Source organism: Lygodium microphyllum, chromosome 19 (genome assembly GCF_053477565.2).
Source record: "Lygodium microphyllum isolate KBCC chromosome 19, Lygodium_microphyllum_v1.1.10, whole genome shotgun sequence".
Lineage (NCBI taxonomy): Eukaryota > Viridiplantae > Streptophyta > Polypodiopsida > Schizaeales > Lygodiaceae > Lygodium > Lygodium microphyllum.
Genome location: NC_141153.1, coordinates 34,747,392 through 34,753,391, shown reverse-complemented (window position 1 = coordinate 34,753,391; position 6,000 = coordinate 34,747,392).

Genomic DNA, 6,000 nt, shown 5'->3' with positions numbered 1-6,000 from the left:
GCATTGTAGCCACCTATTAAAGCAATCAACATGGTTGGGAAGAAACCAACACTTGTAACAAAAGAAAAGGATAAGAGGAAGGAACAAGTGCTTGATTTGACAAGTAAAACAATGAATAAAACAAGGCACAAATCTGCAACCTAAAGTCCCATGCATGCAGCACAAGGAGAACCAATATAGGTTTGACAAGGCAATGAGCAAACAATAGTAGAAGGCCAAGTAAAAGATTTCAATCAAGAGACTAGCTAGAGTTCCACTCATGGATCGGAATTACTAATATGCATTCATTGAAGGTGATAAATATATATTTGAAGATACATACTATAGAATGGATTAAGCATAAAAAGAAAATTACCATCATGACATGGAATGTAAGGGGATTGTGCTCAATTTGGAGAAAGGATGTTTTGCCTATAATAGTAGTAAAAGGGAAACATGGAATATTTGATGTGATAATTTGATTTTTTGTTGTTGTAAAGATAAGGTCTTATTTGTATATTTTGTTGATTTTCATTTGTCATAATGACTTGTTGTGTATAGCACTACATGTGACACTATCACATTGAGCTTGGTAAATAGATAGTAGAAAACTATCATGTCTTGAATTTTGGAATATATTCCATGCAATTGAAGAGTCGTGTTTAATGCATAAGTGGGTATTGGCATCAAAAGTTTGAATTTCAACAATGCAAATATGATTCAAATACACACATTTAGTCTTATCAAAACCAAGCAAATGATGTAATGAGATATTCTCACTAGGTTTATGATTGAGTGCGTCTGCAACTACATTAGCATATCTAGGTTGCCATCGAATCATGGGATTAAAGTTTAAGTTTTGTTTGATGTGAAAATAAAAAATGAGTGAATAGGTCAATAAATGCTTGATATCTTCTTCATCAAACTTCATGAGAACTTCAGAACCCATAAGATAGTATTTCCAAATATCTAATGATGAACGATGGCCAAAAGTTATTTATTAACAGGTGCTATAGTTCTATTCACAAGGTTCAAGTACTTTGCTTTCATAAGTAATAGAGCAATCATTTTCATTGGGACAACACCTATACCAAACTAATGTTATGATCATTATTACTTTATTCCTATGAAAATAAAATGTTGTTTATTAAATTTATGGATTTGTGTTTGTCTTTTTGTCACATAATAGCGACTTATTATATGTAGTGCTATGTGTGATACCGGTCACATTGTGCCTAATACACAGATGACACAGATGGTAGGGAACTAATGTATCTTGCATGTCTGCTAATAAGCATATTGTTAGATTGAGTTATGCAAATGATTTATTTTTATGGGATTATGTAAACGAATTGCTAAGCATATTATTAGATGGAATTACACATATAACTTGTTTTGATATTGATCAAAGGAGCATATTTAGTGTGTAGAAATAATTATTACTTTGGGCACTCCTATTGCATGGATTTGTTATGCAACTATGTGTGGATTTATTTATTATTTTTATAACCCTTGTAATGAGGCCTAAGGGCAAGACAAATCTTTTTGTAATGCTAGATTTGTCAGATAGATGCTAGAAAATTATTAGGCAAAAGCATGTCATTCATGTAAGGAAAGTATAAAGTCCAAAAGGCCACTTTTCATTATTTTTGAGCACAAAAGCTAAGAAATACACATCCATAAATATATGCAAGAGGGAGGTGCTCACTCATGCATGGGGAGAGATTGTACCTATTTGCTTGTCATGTATCATCTTTGTTTTCTCTCTTATGTGCTCTCTCAATTTTCAATTAATATTTTGTTATTGTGTGGGGAAAGGCTACATAGCTTGCTTTGCAAGAGATAAAAATTAGAAAGATGAAGCCAAACAATTTGTTATTGCTAGGTATGTTTTGCATGTTGGGCCTTGCCCTTATGGAAAAGAAGGGATGATGTTATTGAGCTATATCATATGGTTGTACAAGGATGGTTCCACTCTTGCTATCCAAATAGAAGTTGGTAGAGAGATGATTATTGTGGTGTTGGTTTACGCTTCCAACACCTTTGTAAATAGGGCAAAGCAGAGTCTCTTCTCAATGAAAATTTAGGTCTATAAATTGACATTTTTGTTAGAAGTTATAATATGAATGAATGTAAGAAGGATAAATCCCATGGCTCTAAGAACATGCTGGTCGAGGGGAGAGATAGATGGAGCAAGGTATAGGTTTGCCACCATTTGCAACTCATAACTATGATGTTCAACAATTCTCAACAACCTCGTTACACATTACATAATTTGGTGCATCATGGATGGTGGCTAATTGTAAATTGAGGGTACACTAGAACTAGTGGTCTCTAACCATTGCCCCTCAAAATGTACTTTTAGATATATTTCATGTTGAAAGACTTAGGGAAGGATAGATCCTTTTTATGCTAAATACATCATTGCTTAAGGAGCCTATCTATTTAAACGAACTAAAATGTGCATCAAAGGAGGTTGATATTTTTGCTTCTAACCATACAAGAAAGTAATTGCAATGCATTCGAATGGTTTTAAAGGTCACCATAGCAAAAAGGCATACTTTACCCTCATAAGAAGAGGGAGCCTATAGATCTCTACACTCAAGGTTAATGTTCTTCGTTGTTTGCTCTTAGCTTATCTCCTCACGACTTGATTTTGTGTCAACTCTTACAAGAAGAAACTAAAGCTCACCTAAAAGTTCATGTTGCAACTAGAATTTAAGGTACCTAGATCTAGATAAAAAGCTGATGAGAGACTAATGGGAATTTGCCATGGCCCCTTACTTCAACGCTCTAAAGGCTAAGAACAATTAATTGCATAGAGGATGTGGAGGGGATAGGACACAAAGATAATCATGCAATCTTGAAAGCCTTTCAAGTAGCATTCCACTACTAATTTTTGGCTCAATACAATGTAAGCTAAGTGTAGATAAGATACGACATAAAGGAAAATGGCCTACTAAGTCAAACAATGTACAATTGACTATAGTGATCAATTAGAGCTATAACTACACCAATTGGAGATGTTACTAATTGAACCCAATAAATGGTGAGTCAATGGTGCCATGTGAAGATCAAGATGACCATCGATATATAGAGTGTGTATGTGTGAGCCCATCTAACCGAGTGGTCCGTCATCATTAATGTCTACACATGTTGAGCTTGCCATCTCAACACTCCCCCTTAAGCTCAATTGCATCTTTGCAGCTACAAGTAAGCTTCAAAATCTTTAAAGCTTCTATGCACCCAAGGCCTTCATAAAAATGTCAACTACTTGATTACATATGTTGACATACACCAAGCCAACCTCTCTTGCAAGTATTTTCTCTCTTACAAAATGGTAGTGCACCTCAATATGCTTTATCCTAACATGAAACCCATGCTTCTTAGCCAGTTGTATTCTACTTATGTTATCATAAGTAATCAATGACAACTGGACCATCTAAATGCACATGTAAATCAACCAATAATTTTTGTAGCCATACTACTTCACATGTTGACATAACAACACCTCTATACTAAACTTCTATACTGGATAAAGCTATTATAGGTTCTTGTTGCTACTCCAAGTAACTAGTATATGATCAACTGAAATACAAATCTATTGATATATCTTTAAAAATATATACTACCATCCCAATTTGCATTTCTAGATCTAAATACCTATATATTCTTACCCATCTCATAAAAATTTTCATAATGCATAGTGGATTTTACTTACCTCAATATGGGTTTCATCGAATCCAAATGAGGCTTCCTAAATACTTGCATAAATTGACTGACAAGCCTAACTACCTCGTGATAGTCATGTAAATCAAACTCCCTACTATTTGCTTGAATATAGTAGGGTTTGTGTCTCATCTCCCACATCAATACTCAACTTTACATTCCACTCCAATGGCATTGGAAGAGGCTTACATGTTGTCATCCCATACTTGGACAATGTATCCAAGCCATATTGTATTTTTGATGGTCAAATACCACCAAAACACCAAATCACCTCACTAACATTAGCAATTCCACTCTCAAGACAGCCAAATACCACCAATACACATGATCACCTCAATGCTAAGAAAGCACCTCAGCTCACTAAGATCCTTTATCACTATCACTTGTAATAATTAAGCTATCCGCATAGATGAATATGATGACCAAACTTGCATCCTCCTTTCTCACATAAAGTGAGTGGTTTGCACCAAAAACATTGAAGCTAATCCCAACAAGATACTCTCCGATCTTGTCAAAGTACTTGCTTCAGCCCACGGAGGACTTTCTTTAACATGCAAACACATATGAGATACTTCATATCATCATAGCTTGTTGGTTGTTCCATGTACACCTCTTCTTGAAAATCACCATGTAAGGAGGTATTTTTCACATTGATTGGCTAAAAAGTCTAACCTTTTATTCCTACCAAAAGCATTCAAAATCTAATAGTTGTCATTGTAGCAATTGGATGAACATTTATTCACAAACTATGCCATATGTTTAAGCATAATGTTTACCAACCAACCTTTCCTTATATGTGCTAATTGAACCATCTACATGATGCCTAATCTTATAGACCCACTTATAGACAATAGCTTTCTTGCCCTTTAACAATGGCACTAAAACCCAAGTTTTGTTAGCATGTAATGTAGCCACCTCCTCATCCATTGTTGCATCCCAATATGCATGACCAATAGCTTCCTTAAAATGGATGCTCTACATCCTTAACTACCTTCACCATGTAATCATACTAGTGAGCTACATAACCCTCAAAATCAAATCGTTTAACATGGTATCTAATCATGTTAGAATTTCTTAATACTAGAACATTCAATGGAGCCTTTGCATTGACATGTGCTTTCTACACATCTAATGTCCTTACAAGGGAATATCGAGCTCATCATCATTCAAACTCTCTTACCCATAGAATTTCCATCAAGAGCCAAATGACTAGTAGATGCATAAGTACCATCTAAGACCTTATTTTTGCCTTTGTCATCAACAATTGGCCTATTTACATTGCTTAAAACACAACTAGATGTAACTAAAGATGTGGGGTTGCTCCTTAGTCTCTCACATCAAGGACTAACTGTACATTTGCTATTTAATTATGTCTTTCATCCACTAAGTATGTGATTTATTGGTCCACTAAGATATTATCCAAGGCAAAGAATGAGAAAATGTTAGTGCTTCTTACCCATTGTTTGCTTGCTTCAATCATCACTCCTTCTCCTTCAATTTAGCCTCCAAAATGGCCTCTAACAATGGTATAGCTCTAATACTATGACAAAAATTGCATGGTGGGGGGACTTGTTTCAATTGATACATCGAATGCACACAATAGATGCGAGGGAGACTCACTCATCAAGAACACAAGAAGAGAGATGGAGGCCAACATGTTTTCTTTCTAGTTTCTCCTTCTTCTTTCTCCCTCAGCATACAATGTACACTAAGTGGCCAGGTGAAGATCATGATGACCATTGATGCACTAAATATAGATATGTTGACCCATCTAAGTAAGTAGTCCATCATCAATGTCTGCATGTGTTAAGCTTGCCATCTCAAGACTACCTAGCTAGTAGTTATTGGAAATTACTATATGCTAATTGATGTGGATTTTGATAAAGCTTATGATCAAACAATCTCATCATCTTAATCATGGAAGTAATAGGCTTTGGGGGAGGATTTATCAAAATGCTTAGGCATATTTAGCTATGCAATAGCAAGAACCTTTCCCACATGAACAAGGTCAATTCAACGAGGATGTCCCCCTTCCATCTCTACTCTTTGTGTTGGTTGTTGATCCTCTCCTCAAAATGGAAATTTGGCTAATGCAAAAGAGGTGGCCTCAAAGGATTGGCTTTGCCAAATGATTAGAAGTTTGCCTCCTAATTCTTAATCAATAAATAATTCTAACTTAATAAAGTCTAAGATAGAACACTTGGAAGCATTGTTAGATGTCTTCCAACAAATTGTTGAGGTTTCAAGCGATGTAATAAGCATATGCAAAATTGAAACTCAATATCTAGGATA